The sequence below is a fragment of the Mustela erminea genome, chromosome 16 (assembly GCF_009829155.1).
Source record: "Mustela erminea isolate mMusErm1 chromosome 16, mMusErm1.Pri, whole genome shotgun sequence".
Taxonomy (NCBI): Eukaryota; Metazoa; Chordata; class Mammalia; order Carnivora; family Mustelidae; genus Mustela; species Mustela erminea.
In genome coordinates this window covers 25,567,869-25,588,110 of record NC_045629.1, presented here as the reverse complement: position 1 = coordinate 25,588,110, position 20,242 = coordinate 25,567,869, and the positions used below count along the sequence as shown (strand labels likewise).

At 41.1% G+C, this 20,242-nt stretch overlaps 1 protein-coding gene across 8 annotated transcripts in view; it reads left to right on the top strand.

The window, feature by feature from the left end:
• STAU2 (staufen double-stranded RNA binding protein 2) overlaps positions 1 to 20,242 on the top strand; it is a 327,264-nt gene that overhangs the window by 271,285 nt on the left and 35,737 nt on the right. The window lies entirely within an intron of this gene.

Below are 20,242 nucleotides of genomic sequence, written 5' to 3'. Positions count from 1 at the left end.
TTCTTTCAAAGAACCACCTCCTAGTTTCATTGATTTGTTCTGTTGTTTTTTTGGTTTCTATTTCATTGTTTTCTGGTCTGATCTTTATTATTTCTCTTCTCCTGTTGGGTTTAGGCTTTCTTTGCTATTCTTTCTCCAGCTCCTTTAGGTGTAGGGTTAGTTGTATATTTGAGACCTTTCTTGTTTCTCGAGAAAGGCTTGTATCGCTATATATTTTCCTCTCAGGACTACCTTTGCTGTGTCCCACAGATTTTGAACAGTTGTGTTTTCATTTTCATTTGTTTCCATGAATCTTTTCAATTCTTCTTAATTTCCTGGTTGACCCATTCATTCTTTAGTAGGATGCTCTTTAGCCTCCATGTATTCGGGTTCTTTCCAACTTTCCTCTTGTGATTGAGTTCTAGCTTCAGAGTATTGTGGTCTGAAAATGTGCAGGGAATGATCCCAATCTTTTGATACCGGTTGAGACCTGATTGTGACCCAGGATGTGATCTATTCTGGAGAATGTTCCCTGTGCACTAGAGAAGAATGTGTATTCTGTTGCTTTGGGATGGAATGTTCTGAATATATCTGTGATGTCCATCTGCTCCAGTGTGTCACTTAAGGCCTTTTTTTCCTTGTTGATCTGTGCTTGGGTGATCTGTCCATTTCAGTGAGGGGGGTGTTAAAGTCCCCTACTCTTATTGTATTATTGTCAATGTGTTTTTTTAATTTTGTTATTAATTGGTTTATATAGTTGGCTGATCCTATGTTAGGGGCGTAGATATTTTAAATTGTCAGATCTCCTTGTTGGACAGACCCTTTGAGTATGATATAGTGTCCTTCCTCATCTCTTATTATAGTCTTTGGCTTAAAATCTAATTGATCTGATATAAGGATTGCCACCCAGATTTCTTTTGATGTCCATTAGCATGGTAAATTGTTTTCCACCCCTTCAATTTAAATCTGGAGGTGTCTTTGGGTCTAAAATGAGTTTCTTATAGACAGCATATTGATGGGTTTTGGTTTTTTATCCATTCTGATACCCTGTGTCTTTTGATGGTAGCCCATTTACATTCAGGGTAACCATTTAAAGATGTGAATTTAGTGCCATTGTATTGCCTGTAAGGTGACTGTTACTGTATATTGTCTCTATTCCTTTCTAGTCTACTACTTTTTGGCTTTCTCTTTGCTTAGAGGACATCTTTCAATATTTCCTGTAGGGCTGGTTTGGTATTTCCATATTCTTTTGGTTTTTGTTTGTCCTGGAAGCTTTTTATCTCTCTTTCTATTTTCAGTGATAGCCTAGCTGGATATAGTATTCTTGGCTGCAAGTTTTTCTCATTTAGTGCTCTGAATATATCATGCCAGTTCTTTCTGGCCTGCCAGGTCTCTGTGGATAAGTCTGCTGCCAATCTAATATTTTTACCATTGTATGTTACAGACTTCTTGTCCCGGGCTGCTTTCAGGATTTTCTCTTTGTCACTAAGACTTGTAAGTTTCACTATTAGATGATGGGGTGTGGAACTATTTTTATTGATTTTGAGGGGGTTCTCTGTGCTTCCTGGATTTTGGTGCTTGTTCCCTTTGCCATATTAGGGAAATTCTCTACAATAATTCGCTCCAATATATCTTCTGCCCCTCTCTCTCTTTCTTCTTCTTCTGGAATCCCAATTATTTTAATATTGTTTCATCTTATGGTATCACTTATATCTCGAATTCTCCCCTTGTGGTCCAGTAGTTTGTCTCTCTTTGCTCAGCATCTTTATTCTCTGTATTTGGTCTTCTATATCACTAATTCTCTCATCTACCTCATTTATCCTAACAGTAAGAGCCTCCATTTTTTATTGTACCTCATTAATAGGCTTTTTGATTTCAGCTTGGTTAGATTTTAGTTCTTTTATTTCTCCAGAAAGGGCTTTTATTTTCTCCAGACAGAGTTTCTCTAATATCTTTCATGCCTTTTTCAAGCCCAGCTAGCACCTTGAGAATTGTCTTCTGAATTCTAGATCTAACATATTACCAATGTCCATATTGATTAGATCCCTAGCCTTCGGTACTGCCTCTTTTCTTTTTTGTGTGTTGAGTTTTTCTGCCTTGTCATTTTATCCAGATAAGAATATATGAACAAGAGAATAAAATACTAAAAGGGTGCCAAAGACCCCACAAAAATGTACACTAACCAAATCAGAAGAGACCCCAAATTGGGGGGAAAAGAAAGGAGGTAAAAAGAAGTTTAAAAAAATTAAAAAAAAATATATATATACATATATATATATATATGTATATATATATATATATATATATATATTAGACTGGTGAAAAGAACAGAGCCACCCACTTGATTTTGGGTGTATTTTGGTCTCTTAGAAGAAACTACCTCCCAAAATTTTTTAAAGAAAGAAAAACTTATATATATACAAAAATAAGGGTAAACATGATGAAGGGATGGAATATGACTGTAAGGATGAAAAAAAATTCTAAAAAAAGGAATTGATAAGATAAGTTGTTTGGAAAAAGAAAGAAAAGAAAGTGGGGGGAATTTTCTTAGGCTGGATACTAGAACAAAGCCCTGTGCTAGATTTTAGGTGTATTTTGAGCTGTTAGAAGAAATTGTATCCTGGGGCACCTGTGTGACTCAGTGGGTTTTGTCTCTGCCTTCAGCTCAGGTCATGATCTCAGGGTCCTGGGATCGAGCCCCACATTGGGCTCTCTGCTCAGCAGGGAGCCTACTTCCCCATCTCTGTGCCTGCCTTTCTGCCTACTTGTGTTATCTCTCTCTCTCTTTCAAATAAATAAATAAATCTTAAAAAGAAAAGAAAACAAATTGTATCCCAAAAATTTTTTAGAAGAAAAAACCCTATATGTATACAAAAAATAAAGTTAGATACAATGAAGGATATGACTATAATAATGAAGGCTTAAAAAAAATTTTTTAGAAAGGTATTGTTAAGATAAACTAGTTTAGAAATGTTAAAAGAGGAAAGAGGAAAAGTTAAAAAAAATTAGAATAAGAAAAAATAAGATTAAAAAAAATTAATTAAATTTGCAAGACTAAAGAATCATGGGGAGAAAGCCATGAATTCCATGCTTTGCTTTCCCCTCCTCTGGAATTCTGCTCTTTTCCTCGATCAGTGAACTTGGTCTTGGCTGGATGTTCTTGCTGATCTTTTGAGGGAGGGGCCTGTTGTAGTGATTCTCAAGTGTCTTTACCCAAGGTGGAATTGCACCACCCTTGCCAGGGGCTGGGCTAAGTAATCTGCTCGGGTTTGCTCTCCAGAGCTTTTGTTCCATGAACACTTTCCATAGAGGTCTGGAGGACAGGAATGAAAATGGCTGTCCTCCAATCTCCAGCCTGGTGGAGCTGAGAGCTTGGGCTCCACTCCTCAGTGCGCCCTCAGAGAAAAGTGCTCAATCACTCCCGTCTCCCTGGTCTCTGGTCACGCTCCAAGCTCACTCGGCTTTTAGCAGAGCGTCTCTGTCTCTGGCCCATGGCCCTATTTGGAGTCTCCAAACACAGCAGATTCCTGCGTCCAGAGAAGGAAGGTGAGTCTCCCCAGATCTGCCATTTGTGGGGTCCCTGCTCAAAGAGCAGTAGTCCAACAGTGCCACAGATCACAGTTTAAGGTAACCCAAAGCTGAGAGCTCACTCCTCGGCTCCATCTTTGTAGCCAGCTTCTCCTCTCTGATACCTGCGAGCTCTGCTACCATCCAACACCCCCGATCCTTCTGTGACCCCGTAGAACCTGGGATCACACTGTCCTCATGAGGGCTCTACCCCCGTTTAGCCTCTGGAGCAATGTCCCTCAGTGGAGCAGACTTTTAAACATTCAAATTTTGTACTCCATTGCTCTGCCGCTTGCCCGGAACCAGCCTTTCCCCTCCAGCCTATCTTCCCATCGCTTCAGATTCACTTCTCTACATGTCCTACCTTTCAGAAAGTGGTCGGTTTTTCTGTTTCTAGAATTGCTGCTCTTCTCTCTTCCATGTCCTCTTGAGTTTGTAGGTGTTTGGAATGGTTTGATAACTATCTAACTGAACTCCTGCGACCTGATGTTGTCTCAGCCTGCTGCTCCTCCTCTGTCTTGTCTCCTCTCCCTTGATAATTCTTTTAAGACGAGTTTTCTTAAGAGCTTGTTCAGCCTGTTTCTCTGCTGTGTTACAGTTTTCATGTTTATATCAAGCATTCATTTTCACATAACCAGCAAATTTTAAAGCTTTCTACCCAGTGTGTGTGTGTGTGTGTGTGTGTGTGTGCACGCGCGCGCATGTGAGCGTGCTTGCTTCAGCACGTGAATTGGAGTTGTAGTTGAAGGAGATGAGGCAGAATGGGAGGGACATAAGAAGACAGAAAGAAGGTGAAGGAATTGCTGGAGGAATCCCAGCCTCAGACAGTGAAGTGAAGGATCCTTGGTAAAGTTCTTGCTCTTATCCTAAGTTTAACTAACTGAGTATCAGTTTCATAAATTGATCCAGAAATAATAAGTGTCTAATGATGTGTGATGGTATTAAGGAATTACTGGAATTACTGTTAACTTTTTTTAGGTATGATAGTGTTATGGTTACATTTTTAAAGTGTCCTTACCTTTTGGAGATTCATACTTAAACATTTACCATTGAAATGAAACATTTACCATTGAAATGATACTTATCTCTCCTTTGTATATGTTTGAATTTTTTTCATAATAAACACCTTTTTAAAAAGAAGGAAACACGGTTCATGGAACCGATCCAGCTACTCAAAACTCATAGGACATTGATTAGTAATCAAATATGCAGCCATCCATCAATTTCAACCATCTGTCTGTCTCTTTTCTATTTACCCATCGGTCTACCTGTCTGTGAGCTTTGAATTATTAAAAAAAAAAAAAAAAAGATTTAAAGTGACTTAAAAATTCTCATTGATATTTTTTAAGGAAAGGAATTGAAGAAAAGTCTTAAAAATCAGACAGAGGTGAGGGGTACAGAATGCATGTGATGAGTTTCAGCCTCCTTACTAGAGATAACACCGTGAATTTGCCCATTGACCTCTTGGTAGCCCTTGTAAAATAAAGAACATGGTCTGTTTTGCTCATGAGTCATAGCATCTTCTCATAAATCTAACTATCAGCTCACCTGAGATATACTCATATAGTTTGTATTGCCATATCTTCAGACCCACAGACAAGGTATAAGAAAGTGGAGGGAAAGAAAAACTAACATTTATAGAGCATCTACTATGTGTCAATTTTTATGCTAGATGTTCCTATACATCGTCTTCAACCTTTTTCTGTTAATAATGGTTCTTACTTACATTTGCTTAAGATGTCTTTTTTTTTTTTTCATCCTGTCCCCAGTGTGTGGACACTTGCAAATTCCTATGTACTCACTCTGTTTCCTTACCACAAAACAAGCAAATGAGAAACCACCAGGTATATGTATTTCTAACATTAGTGCTAAATTTTGGTGCTAACTTCTAGCATCAGACAATAGACACTTGATAATGATTGGTTTGTAAATAAAAATATCCTACAGAAAAATTTATCCAAATTGTGCTGATCCTCCATATTTTCAACCTGGCATCTCAGTGTGCCCAACCTAATAATTTTCTTCTGCCTCCCAGACTGCTTTTGCTCTGGTGTTCCTTGCCTCAGAGAAGGGCAACAAAAACTCAACCAATTGCTCAAGGTAGAACCTTTGACAACCCGGGTTGCATTTCTGGCATCCTCATCAGTACCTTGGTCTCCTCAGCACCCCGGTGTCGCTCGCAGAAATTCTGTCCATCCGTACAGCCTCGCCCTCCATTGCACACTATCATCTGTTTCCTGACTATCGCAGCTGTTCTTCCTGTACTCAGGCCTGTCCCCACCAGTCCTTTCTACACCACAGCCAGCCAAGTTGATTTTCTAAAGGGCAACAGTGTTTGTCTCATTCCCCCATAAATATTTCAGAGAAGTGAACTTCAAACCATTTATTTTTATGGCTCACAATTAGAAATAAATTTATCATCATGACTAAATACACACACACACACACACACACACGTTTTATGTTTTCTGTTCCATCCTGTCGTATTCTCTCTTGTTGAGAAAGCAGTGCTGGTTGAAACCCATGAAAATGATTTCAGAGCTAACTAATAGATGAGATCCTATGGTGTGGAAAGCACTGCTGTTTCGGATTCTTACTGCACAAATGATAAAAACTGAGCTCTGTAGCAAAAGCAATGGGGCTCTTTGCACTTTGCCTTCTGCTCAATTCCGTAGTCCCAACCCTAGACCAGCTTCGATGCCCCAGCTTTCCTGAACCCTGATAGTCCCACAGTGATGCTGCCGTCTTTTGCCTTTGACTACCCTCACCCTACTCCACCACCTGCCTCCTTAATTCTTCCAGTCCTTCCCATGTCAGCGTCAATGTCACTTCCTTTAGGAAGTGTGACTCTGATAGTCCTTATAGTGTTTATCACATACCAGTCCCTGTGCTAAACCCTTCCCATGGGTTACCTCTTTTAAACTCCAGTTGCCAGAATTGGTGCTCACTATCTGCTGGATGAATTTATTTCACATCATGCCCTCTTTGCTGCTGGGGACTAGAATGGTATGTATTTAATATTACCTCTATGCTAGAATTTCTACAGTACGTAGAATCTACTTATGAGAGTTGGTAGATATTGACGGCCCACGGGTCATCTGTGGGTACAAGTGCCATGAAACATGCAATCATTTCTTCAGGCTTGAGAGGAAAGTGCAGTTCATGTCCAGTCACCTGGGAGTCTTGGGTGAGAGTATAATAAGATGTTAACAGCTGCCTCAGTATTTTATTCTGTGAATTCATTTTCTTTGGTGGTTGCTTTTGAAGCCTGGTTTAATCTAGCAATTTCTGTTATTAGAAGTATACTGAATCAGGCTGTAAATGTTATGCAGCCATGATCAAGGAAACTTATCATTTTAATCTAAATAAGGGTCACAATACCAAGTCACAGTACATTACCCATAATATAAAGCCAGGACGTAAATTGGTTGGAGAATAATGCATCTACTTTGCTTTACAGTCAGTGAGTCTGAGTCATATATGACCGGGGAAAACAGAATGAACACGGTAAATAGTTTTGACTTTAAGTAATTATTACCATTTACAAATAGTAATGACCCATAGCAGGTAAACAGTCCTTGAAAAGCCATTGTAGGATAAAACTAGTCCAAATGTTCTCAAGCTGAGAAGTTTTATAATAACATCAAATCTATCTCAGATGTCAGATATCTCAGAAGGGTCTGATTGATTCTATTCTGGCTGGTCTAAGGTCATTTGGTGCTCTTCTGACAGTATATGTTCTTGAATAAGAAGGTAAAATAACCCACACAGCTCCCACTGATAACAATAAACACAATACCCAATATGAGTGTTAGTGTTTTTTTTAACATATGAGTTCCTCGGGCGCCTGGGTGGCTCAATGGGTTAAGCCGCTGCCTTCGGCTCAGGTCATGATCTCAGGGTCCTGAGATCGAGTCCCGCATCGGGCTCTCTGCTCAGCAGGGAGCCTGCTTCCCTCTCTCTCTCTCTGCCTGCCTCTCCATCTACTTGTGATTTCTCTCTGTCAAATAAATAAATAAAATCTTTAAAAAAAACAACAACAACAAAAAAAAACATATGAGTTCCTCAACTGATACTAACCAGTTTCTAGAAGTCAGTAACCACTTAGGAACACAGGATTTCTTGGCTCTGTTTTTTAGAATGAGTGAATATCACAGTAAATTAAAATTTTCATGTCACATAGTAACTTCATTTCACATCATCTCTTTTTAGTTGTTCACAATTCTGTGAATCCACAGTAGTAAGTGGAAACAAAAATGCTAGAACAAAAATGAATTGGTTTAGTAGTTAGGAAACCTGAATTCTAGTCCATATTCTGCTTGTGAATGTCTGTATGTTCATAAGCTTATCATTTAACCTCTTTACATCTCGGGCTCTTCATCTATAAAATGAGGGGTTTAAAAAATCATAGCATGATCATTTTCAAAAGGATATTCCAAGATTCTAAATTACCATTAAATGAGACCCCATCATATATCAATGGGAAAGCTCTTTGTCAATGTAAATAAATTGAATAGATGGTTTTGACTCACTTTTCTAAATTTCTTACATATAGAAGATATAGAATCTAAAAGTTTTTTTTTAAGATTTTATTTATTTATTTGACAGAGATCACAAATAGGCAGAGAGGTAGAGAGAGAGAGAGAGAGAGAGGAGGAAGAAGGCTCCCTACCAAGCAGAGAGCCTGAGGTGGGACTCGATCCCAGGACTCTGGGATCATGACCCGAGCTGAAGGCAGAGGCTCTAGCCCACTGAGCCACCCAGGCACCCCTAGAATCTAAAAGGTTTTTAAGACATTTCAAAAATAGAACAAAATCCAAATAACCAAGCTATCACCCACTGACTTCAGAATATCCATGGATCTGTAAACCTGTAATCCATTGAATTCACAAACCCACTTACTGAACCCATGATTTATAGGAAGAGTAAAAATGTTTATTTATATATTCTGTGTCTCAGCTTTAAGCTTCAGAAGCCAGTCGAATATCTGTTGATCAGTTGCTTCCTGACCAGTGGGAAGTAGGAAGTTTGAGAACAGGTGGTGTCAAAGTACCGGTCAGAGCAAATCAAACTGGATTCTGTCAACTTAGAGGGTGCACCACTTTTTTGAAAAAGTTCTTACTGAAGTAAAATTTACAACAGAAAAAGTACATAAGTGTACATACACTTTTTTTTTTAAAGATTTTATTTATTTATTTGACAGAGAGAGATCACAGTAGACAGAGAGGCAGGCAGAGAGAGAGGGAAGCAGGCTCCCTGCTGAGCAGAGAGCCCGATGTGGGACTCGATCCCAGGACTCTGGGATCATGACCCGAGCCGAAGGCAGCGGCTTAACCCACTGAGCCACCCAGGCGCCCCAGTGTACATACACTTTAATGTATTTTCAAAAATTGAGCATATCTGTGTAACCTGATCTTTTATTTTTTTTTAAAGATTTTATTTATTTATTTATTTATTTTGAGAGAACAAGTGCACATAAGCAGCGAAAGGCAGAGGGAGAGGGAAAGAATCCCAAGCAGACTCCCTGCTGAGCACCAAGCCCATCAAGGGGCTTGAGCTCAGCACCCTGAGATCATGACCTGAGCCCAAACTGAGTTGGTCACGAAACTGACTGAGCCACCCAGGGGCCCAAGACTGATCCATTTTTAAATGTATCCTTGCGTGATACTTTGACATAGAGACTACCCATTGTTGGAAGGTTGGGTGGAAATTAGCTTTATAAGTATCAAAAGGCATGATTAATTTTAGTTCAAACCAGCGTGCTTTTTTCTCTTCTCTTCGTAAGACACACCCATTAAGAAGGGAACTGAGCAGAACACACCTCTGCCTGAGGAGTACAAGCAGCAGAATTGGGAAACCCCAATCCTAAGCCATAGTCAGAGATAGAAAGTGGTAGTTTTCGTTTTTGCTTTCACTTGTTAATAGAGCAGCAGTCTGTGGGCAGAAAGAGCTTTAAGTAAGATAAGCTTAAAGTCTCAGATTCACCAAAACTTTTCTAATGTTTTTCCCTTGCACATCATGAAAAGTCAGTAGTAATTAGATCACAAAATCACCCCTGATGTTGGCCACCCAACTTTTATTTATACTTCTATTAGACAATCTCACTTTCACTGCCCCAGCTACATGGTTCTGAGGGCAGAGGCAGACGTTTCGAGAAGAAAGTGCCTGCAGACCCAGGGACGTGATAAAGGCCTGACCATGTCAGATATTCTTCTTCAGGCTTCCTGACGTGTTCTGTTTTGTTTTTTTAACCATTTAGACCACATGCCACAATAAATTATTGAAGGGTTTATAGTTCCTATAAATCATGCTTGCAGACAATATTTCATCTGATTGTCCTAGCAAGTCTCTGGGGTCGACAAGAAAGGTTGTGTGGATCACGGAACGGATGAAAAATGTTCCAGCCTAATTTGGAGAGTGCCATCCATTTGTAACTGATCTTATTATGAGCTGTTTATTATTTTTGTAACTGGAAATTTCCAAACTTCTTCCATCCCCTTCTTCTCACAATACTCCTCTTTATTTTCCCCCTTGGCGGGAGAGTGAGGCAGCCAGGAGAGCCCTGCACTAAGCTTTCCGCCACTTGGAGCATCTTCTGATCCACCTTTTAATTTTATTTTTTAGCTGGTAAGCACCTAATCCTTTTGATGGTGTTATAGTAGAAGGTGTTAGACTAGGCAGTGGCTTGTCATCTGGCATCACCAGCAAATCCAGGCCGCCGGCGGTTTCTGTGTCTCCAGGGCAGTGTTCCGATCCTGACGCTAAGCTGGGGGCTCCCTAGGGGGCGAAGGTGCTGGTGACTCACGTGTTGCCTCTGGCTCCCATGCATGGCCATACATCTGAACTCTGCAGAAATGCCCCGCGTGCACATGACTTGGTCCCGAGGCATGTGGATTTTTGTTCCATATTCAAACCATGTGACTAAGACCACAAAAACTTGGATAGAAGGATTCTTTTTGAAAACCGTATTGCACAGCCACTCTGCTCCCCTTTAATGTGTGGCTGCTCTGTCATTTGACTGGCTTCCCCCCACACACACTTTTTGTGCCCCTCAGAAACATCATTTGATCTGGCATTCTGAGAGCGTCTTAAATCAGTTTTCCCCAGGATGCAGCTTTAAATATTCCAGAGACCGAATATTCTCATTTCAGTCTTAATGTACAGAATAGTATTGATGAGAATCACCTCTCCCCTTAAGCCGTGTCGGTCTGAGTCACGCGGGGGCTTGCTTACTACGGCCACAACTGGATTTCTGGGATATGAACGTGGTCAGTACTGTAATTCACTATTGTCTGAAGAACGACAGCTTTATGTGAGTATTTCTTCCCCCATCATGTGGGCATTCACCTTCGCTGTTACAAATTATGTAGAGTATCTTTTTTTTTTTTTTCCTGCAATAAGTTAAATTGGGAGAAGATTCTATGGTATATCGTTTCATTTCTTAGACAGCTGCTGAGTCATTTCCCCTTCATAACTGGGCTAGTTTTCACTAATACCTTTAATTACATCAGTTCTTTTTCATAAAACTCATTTTTATTGACTTTCACTCTACTTAATGAATCCTTCTTGGTGAAACAGGAGCTTCCTGGCACTGCATATAAAATGACCCCTTATGACAGCTGAAGGTGGGCTGCATTTTTCCATCTCCTTTATCTATTAGCACTGTATGTTTCTTGTTTTTTTGTTTTGTTTTGTTTTGGTTTTTTTTTCCTTAATGCGGAAATAAATCAACTGAAAGCTTTATTTCCTATTACATGGGCTGGCCTTTCCTTATGAAATAGAATTCTTAAAAGCAGGTTCTGTTCATTTTTAAAAAAGATCTTGGATATTTGGATTGTATTTTAAATAGCACTTAAAAACTCAAGAATTCTTTTTATAAAGTCAGTATTTTATATAGTGAATAATTATTCCCTACTTTATCTACCCTTATTTTTTTATTGATGACTTTCTAATAGCACACACTTGTAGCTAAGTACAAAGGGGGAAAGAAAAGATAATTTACGGAAGACTAAGCAAAGACAATTTCTTAATTGTGCCTGGTGTGTCCTTTAATGTAAAGTTAACTTTTATTTATCTTCAGTAGACTCTCTCTCACTCCTATTCCCCTTATACCCCATCCCCAAGACCCACCCCATTCACAGTTGTATCTTTCTGCTAGTAATTAGTCCATTAGCAGCACTGTTTTGATTGGGTGTTACCTAACTGGGTAGCTTTTTATCGCGCTTTATTTTAAACCCTGTGTCATCTTTTCTTAGCACATCAGTTTTTCTTCTAGTGTTTTGACAGATCTGTCCTTCCCCACCCAGTTCTGGTACACCACCACCCTGTCCTATCACACCACACACCGATTAATGGCAAATCCATTCCGCATTCCCTTCCTGCATCTCAGCTCTGGGATTTTGTTAGGAGGGTTAGCCTTTAGCTTAGCCAATGTAGGGGGTGTAATAATGCGTCAGCTTAAAGCAAGGTCCCCTAGTCTGAAAATCTCTCTTCCACTGGTCCTGACCTTCAATGCTCCAAATCATGCCTATACTACCTGTTGATTTTTCATTTAGACATTAACAGCTGCTATTAAAATGTAAATATTAGAGAGGGGTAACCCATCTTAGCTTGAATTTGTTTCTTCCTGTCTTTCTTCCTGTCTGCCTGCCTGTCTGCCTCCTTCCTTCCTTCCACCATAGAGGCAATAATCAATCATTGGAATCTAAGAAATTTAAACATAGGATAATTGATATTGGGGATAAGCAAGAGAAAGAGAAAACCCTGGAAAATGGAGCTCACCCTAAAATCGCATTAGAGAGTGCTGATTTAGGGGTATTAAAAATAATTAGAGTTGAGGATAAAGGGGAGAAGTGAAAAGTGAAAGCAAACGGTGGCTTCAGGTAATGAAAAAGGGAGATCCTAAAAGCAGCAACTCCATCTCCTACTCAGTTTTGTTGGAAATATGCCTAGGAGTTATTCCTGGAAACCAGTGTGGGACTGCTTCAGCAGTTTCTCTTAATGGGCTATTCCATGCCACCGTCCCTTACACTTAATCTCCTATTTAATTAGATTCCTCATCCCAAGCTACTGCTTAACTTTGTTCGTCCCATGACCCCTTGCTTCTGTGTGTGTGCGCGCGTGCGCGTGCGCTTGCCACCGGCGCTTGCGCGCTGTGGCTCAAGTTGGCTGGTCCCAAAGCCTTTCCTAACCCCCTTCTGCCTTAAATGTTTCATCTCATAGAAGGGGAGAAAAAACAACCACCACCAAAGCCCCACAAGTAGTTGTTGTCCAAACTCCCTTGCCGCTGGGGGAGCTGAAGAACCGAAACCTTACTTTCGAGATTTACAGGCATATCTGCCTAGAAGCTTTTGGGGAAACTCGAGGACAACCTAATCCAGTCGTGAACGTAATCATTCGAAAATCGAATCCGAACTTCTTATTAAAAGGAGAGTCAGTCCTCACAGCAACCCTATAAAAATACAGCGTCATGTCATCTCGCGAGGAAGCTCAGGTTTAGAGAAGTTAAGCGACTTGCCGGAAGTGACGGAGCCTGCCGGCTGTAGGACAGAGACCCAACCCCAGGACCTCCGGATTCAGATGGGCCAGTCGGGCCCCTCCCACTGCTTTGTGTTCCCGTTGGTTACCCTCGTATGGAAGTCAAAGGTATCTGCACATTAGAAATTCATTCATAAATCTGTCGAGCTGTTTCCATTTTTCCGGGATCACAGCTTTACTCCCAAGCAGCTTGGTTTTTATTCCAGCTTTGGTCTGATTCCACACGGGTACCCTTTGTCTGGGTACATTTGCATGTGTGTTCTTGCCCAGGACGGGTACTCAACTTGCGGATCTGCTTTCTACCTTGCTTCCTTTGACCCGTATTCTTTTCCTTTCTTGAACTGACCAGGGATAGAATACATGCAACAGCACTGACTCTCATCCTATATTCTCTAAGGACCACAGAAAATGCGTGTGTTTCACCCATGGTCTCCTGCCATGTCTGTCCCGTTGTCTTTTTATCTCCCATCCAAATACTCCTCCTAAGCCGACACAGAGGGGGAAAGGCATATCTTTTTCTACTAGCAAATTTACTTAGTCTCATGGATAGAGCAGAAAATGTGGCATCTTGCCCAGCCCTACCATCACTTGTATTTGGAGTCAGGTCATTTGTCCTCTCCATTTGTCTTAGTGAGTTTGGGCTTTTTTCACAAAGTACTATATAGGCTGCTGGCTTAAATAAAGAAATCTGTCATAGTTCTAGAGGCTGAAAAGTCATAGAGCAGGGTGCCAGTCTGGTCTATGTCTGATGAGGGCTCTCTTTCTGGTTTGCAAACGGCTGTCTTCTTGCTGTGTCCTCATTTGGCAGAGAAAGAGTCTCTCTTTTGTGTTTCTTCCTGTAAGGGCACTAATCCCAACCACGAGGGCTCCACCATCATGATCTAATCACCTTCCAAAGGCCCCACATCCAAATAGTATCACACTAGGGAATAGGCTTCAACATATAAATTTTGGGACAGTGGGAACACAGATTCTCAGTCCATTATACCATCCCTTCCTATAAAAAGGGATAAGTGATATATTTCTCACCTCACCTAAGAGAATATTATGAACTGGGCTAATCAGTTACCTATTCAGCTTATATTTAATGGGTATCTACTACTCAACAGGTGTTGCACTTGAGCCTAGAGAATCAAAGATCAGAAGGCAAGGTGCCTGCCCTGATTGCACTGGGGGAGACTGATTTGCAAAGAAAACTTCAATTTATGAGAAGTGCTAAAAGAAAAGTGTACATATGCTGTGGGAACTCAGCCTGGCAGTTCAAGAAAACCTCCCTGAAGAGTCTATGCCTGAACCTCAAAAGACAAACAAGGAAAAGGAAAGAGAGAACATTTCAGGCAAGAGGGCCTGCACTGACAGAGAAATGACATAGGAACAAGATGGTGGAGTAGGCAGAGGTTGTGCCTGGTGCTGTAGGCAAGGGCCAGGCCAGGACCGTGAGCCTCCTGAGGGCAGGGATCATGTCTCAATCATCTTCATATCCCTGACACCTAGCCAGGTGCCTGCCATCAAGGAAGGTGCTCAGTGATTGTTTATTCCATGTTGAATGAATGGAGGGCTTACAGGAGATCGCACAAACACAACACAAAGTAGAAATTGGTGAGGACTCTAAGGGAGATGCAGATAAAACATTCTGGATTGCAGTGGTGGGAGAAGGGGGGCTGGGAGAGGAGGGGTGGCTCCGGGGAGAAGCAGCCTGTGAAATAGGCCTTCGGGGGTGGATGGTGAGGATTATGAGAGTGGCTTCTCCATTCTTCTCTTCTGTGTCACATTCTTCCATTCACCAACCTCTTGACACTGGCTTAAGTTTCCCTCCACCCCCTTTTCTTCCTGGCTTCCTTCCTGGATTATTTCTTTCATCCTGTGGAGAAGCCCTTCCTCCTCTCTAATAAACCAGAGGGCAGAAAGGCGTTTCTCCAGCCCTTTCACCTCTCTTCTGGAGGCATTTTATTGCAAAGACTTGGGATAGAATAGCTGGCAAACTTAGGTCTTTAAAGACCCAGAACTCCATTGTAAAGAAGGAAGGACTCACACTCCTTAGCCACATTAAAATGAACAGAACATAGAAATAGGAAAGATGATTGGGTCACTTCATGAACCTGAAACCCAGAAAGACAGTTATGAGAATACATCATGGTGTTTGGGTTTAAAGTAATGTAATTTGGGGATCGCCATTCAGGTTTGAGAGGTCTACAGATATGCTGCTCTAAAATGCAAGAATGCTTCCCTAGAGTTTGCTGAATTAGTCAAGAGATTGACATGAGAGCATTTGGGCCTAACTCTACCCTAGCACACACTGCCTTCAAAGGCAGAGGTAAGGAAATAGCAATAAAGATACAAAGGGGGATGTTAATTCCACTGTGGTATAATTAAGCAATAAATATACACACGCATACATGTGTGCACACACACAACGGATTACATCAAGGCAAGGCTCCGATGGATATACAGGGCTATCGGTATCTAATACCCATCACAACAAATCAAAAGCAGCCATACCTGTGAAAGTTTAGGAGAAGAGAAATTTTAAAACATTGTCCTCTGAAAGCAGGAAGGGAAGTTAACCACCTGCCTCAAAAGAGACATGTAGCGGGGTGCCTGGGTGGCTCAGTGGGTGAAGCCTCTGCCTTCGGCTCGGGTCATGATCTCAGAGTCCTGGGATCGAGCCCCGCATCGGGCTCTCTGCTCAGTAGGGAACCTGTTTCCTCCTCTCTCTCTGCCTGCGTCTCTGCCTACTTGTGATCTCTCTCTGTCAAATAAATGAATTAAAAAAAAGAAAGAAAGAAAAGAAAAGAGACATGTAGCAATCCACACTTGTTTTAGAAGAGATAATAAGTTTGAAGAAATAATTAAGAGATAAAAAATAAATGGGTCAGCCTAATACAATTTTCTGGTCAAATACATTGCTATTAAATACAGAAACTGCACAATGAGGGTGGGCTATATTGTAGGATAGCATAAAGGAACTGTGGTTTTAAAAAAACCCACTTACATATTTAAAAATATTTTTAAATCCCCATTTTTAAAGAAAAAAATTATGTTTTAAAATTTGCTTTGAATAAAACAATTATAAAGTAAAACAAACAAAAATTATCGTATGTGCTAGAAAACATCAATACACATCCAAAAGGATTTGATGTTTATCACATTGTTGTTTTTTTTTTTTTTATAGATTTTATTTATTTATTTGACGGACAGAGATCACAAGTAAGCAGAAAGGCAGGCAGAGAGAGAGCCTGATGCGGGGCCCAATCCCAGGACCCTAAGATCATGACCCGAGCTGAAGGCAGAGGCTTTAACCCACTGAGCCACCCTGACACCCTGATGTTTATCATGTTTTAAACTGGTGACCGTGGGCTAGGATAGCCCAGGCCTGTTTGGCCATACTGTTCGAGTGGCTGGGAGCTGGAGGGGTCAGACCCAGGCTGTCTCTGAGTGTGGGCTGGGGTGGGGGTCGTCTCTGCGACCTGAATTTCCTCCTTTGCAGATCTCTGCTCTTTGAAGAGCAAGACTCTATGAAAATTCAAAAGGACAATAAACAGTTTCTTGACAAGAGTAGAAAACACCAAATTGATGTTTATTCTTCCATTGACTTTGGCTCCATACACAAATTATGCTGAGAAATCAGTGGCATCTTCCAGTGAGCAATGATCTCATTTTAGCAGTATCTTCCTAAAATGATATCACAAAAACAAATCCGCCCCCTCCCAAATGGCTTACAAAGAGTAGATCTTTCATCATTCTGAAAGGGTTCGTTCTTACTTGCAGGTTGATGGTATAACTTCATCTCACTTCCCAACTTCCGTTCTGTTAAGCATGTTAATACAAGCCGTGTTTGACTCGGGCTCTTTTTTTTAGTGTTTCCTTTGATTCTTCTGTTTCCATTTTTTAAAATACTTTGTTTTTGAAAGTTTCCTTGCCTTTCCTGAACCGTCAGAGTGTTTCAAGAGAAACACTGAGCTATTTAGGCTGCAGTTGTGTGTGTGTGTGTGTGTGTGTAAATCCAATGCTCCCGGCGAACAAATGTTGTATTGTATATTCTATGGAGCTGCCTCCTCTCCTTCTCGAACAGAGCACCTGGTGTTACTGGTTTCAAAGAATATTTCAAGATTGGCAGTTGGAGTCTCTTCATAGAAGTGTAACAGCGCTTCCCAGAAAGCTTGAAAAATGATATTCAAAGTGGAGGAGAATAGAGAATGGGTGTCACCCTCTAAAAGAATAGTAAGCAGCCGCAAGAACCTTCATTCAGAAAGGATTCAGGGAGAAAATGGAGACGTCTGAGAACCAGCTTTACTGCTCCGTGTGAGCTTAGAAGATCAAGTAGCCTCTTGAAACAGGGTTCTGCCTGGTCTGTCTGCCAGCATGCTTCTTGTGTGAAAAAAAACCAAACCAAACCAAACCAGGGCTCTCTGCTTCAGGCAATATCCCACAAAAGTTTCATTCAAAAGCTAGAAATTGCAACCAATTTTCAGGCAACTTGGAAAGTGTTGCTCAAAACCACTATCAAAAAGGGGGGTAAAATGGTGGAATAAAGATGTTTCACAACAAATCTGGCCTTGGGTGGGAAGGCTCTGGATACACCATTGTCTTGATTTCAAGGCCACCAACCCCCCACTTCCTCTTCAGTGCACATACAAGATTAAGGAACCTGCATGGAAGGTTAAAATGAAAAATATTCCAAATCAATTCCGTGACACCGAAGGTACTTTCCTTATCTCGTTCAGCTCACAAATGTTCCCTGCAGTTGCTCCCTGATCAGAAGTCATTTTGCACAAATCAAACTTGTATTCATCCCAGATATGGGATAAATCAGAGCCAAAGGAAATTACCTTCTTGAAAGTCTCCTTCATGAATGGAGTAGATACTTCGACTCCTTTTCCTGAACATGCTTCCCATAAAAGTAAGTGTCCTGAATCTTGGATGGCACATCAAGAAATAAACTTTTAACAGAGTCGAGGGAAGAGTATCAGACTAAGGCCTTGACCACTTAGAAAGCCTCAGAAACCTGAACTGTGAACATTTGTTTTGTGTCATCAGCTTACATAAAAATTACGGTGATTTATTTTTCTATAGTCTTTCTTATGAAGCAATATCCTTTACAATCAAGTACTCGGAAATTCATGCATAAAGTGTATTTACTCTTCGGAAATGGCAGATGTGAAATGAAATAGATATGAGGAATACAATCTTTCTGGACAATATTGTTATAAAAGCCATTTTTTATTTGCCTCTTGCTCATTCAAAGCAGGTCTGGAAAGAGTACAAATGAGCAAGTAAAAGCCTACCTCATGTTTACTGCCACATGTAAAGATCTATGTGCCATTTTCATTTTCAAAGGCCAGCGTATTGCTTCGATAAGGCATAAAGTAAGATAAAACTAGACCGTATTAGTCTTATCACACTCTAGCAAGTGCTGTAATGTAACTAAGTTGTCCATGATCACATGGCAAGGAGTCAAAGCCACTTCTATTAGACCCACATTTCCATTTTGGCTCAACAAATGGTATAGATAGGCATAAAAGCAGACACAGGCAGACAAAGGGGAAAAAAGGAACCTTCTCATTGCTTCCTACTATGACTACCTTCAAGTTAATTACCTATTGTGCAAACAGTCCTCAGAGAAGTTTCTTCACTATCATTAGCTGTGCACTCTGGAATGCCGTAGTCTTTTCCTTTTTTTAACTTGATTTTTTTTTAAAGATTTTATTTATTTGACAGAGAGAGATCACAAGTAGGCAGAGAGGCAAGCAGAGAGAGAGAGAGAGGAGGAAGCAGGCTCCCTGCCTAGCAGGGAGCCCAATGCGGGACTCGATCCCAGGACCCTGAGATCATGACCTGAGCTGAAGGCAGAGGCTTAACCCATTGAGCCACCCAGGCAGCTCCTTAACTTTATCTTAAAATTTGTGTTTATTTATTTATCTTTAACTGAGCTTTATACCCCATGTGGGGCTTGAACTCACAATCCCAAGATCCAGAGTCCCATGCTCTACCAACTGAGCCAGCCAGGTGCTCCTGCCATAGTTCCTACTAATCAGTTGGTTGTATACATTCCAAAGGCATTCAAATAAATTGCATTCTTTTAAATACTAGGTATCATAAAGACATTAAGTTGACTACATTTTGGCATATCACAAGTGACACTTGAAGTCATAGATGCCAGAGGAATAAAGAAAATATCTTCCATATTTTTAGGTTTAAAATGTTTTGTTATTTATTAGCACATGTGGTCAAATAACCATTATAAATGGGACAGGGTGGTAGTGGTTGAAAAGACTGACAGAGGAGGTGATGTGTGAGGCTTGGGTTAGGTAATCAACCAGACATGGAAGCAGGGAAGTCGGATTGACCGAGGGCGGGGGGGTGGAGATGCTGGGGACAATGGCACCAAACTCACGGTGTGACACTGTGGCTAGGCAGAGACCCAAGTGTGCTGTTCTGGGGGACTGGTCCAGTTCCAGCCCTGCAGCCTCCAAGTTTAAGGGCTCCTATGCATTCCACAGATGTGTGAAAGCCTGTGGCTGGGTCCCTACCTGACTCTGCCTCTCCCCGCCTCATTCTCCCATCCTGCGCGGTCTCCATCCTCCTCCCACTCGCTGCCCTGCTTACGCTATCTGTTGACCTCACTGGCTGCCACCACGATGACATGATGTAAGTGGCATCTTCTCCCTAGCATACCAAAGCGCTTGCCAATACGCAGAAGAAATTACATGTTAGGCACCCCATGTTTGCCAAATTAATTATGATTCCACCAGGTTTCCAATTTTCCTCCCAAACCAGTGAGAGGGTATCTTCCCCAGTTTATACAGTAAGATAGAGCTCAGGTATCAATTCCTGTGTTCCTCTTCTGAGTCTCACCTCCACCCAATTACAAAGCTGGGATCAGCATCATCCCTTTAAAAGTAGCATTTATCAGAAGTATTGAAATGGACTGTTTCGTGTTTTCCTTCCCCACTAGCCCACGAGCTGTTTGTGGTCTGTCGTGTATATCTGTATAAGCGTGAGATCTCCTGTGTCGGACACATCCATGTGCCAGGCACTGTGGTAAATACTTTGCTTGCATTATCTCATTTGGTGAAACTCATCGAAGACCCTGAGACTCAGAAAGGAAGCCATTTCCCCAGTCTCTTAGCCAGATGCCAGGCCAAGTCAGTCTGACCTC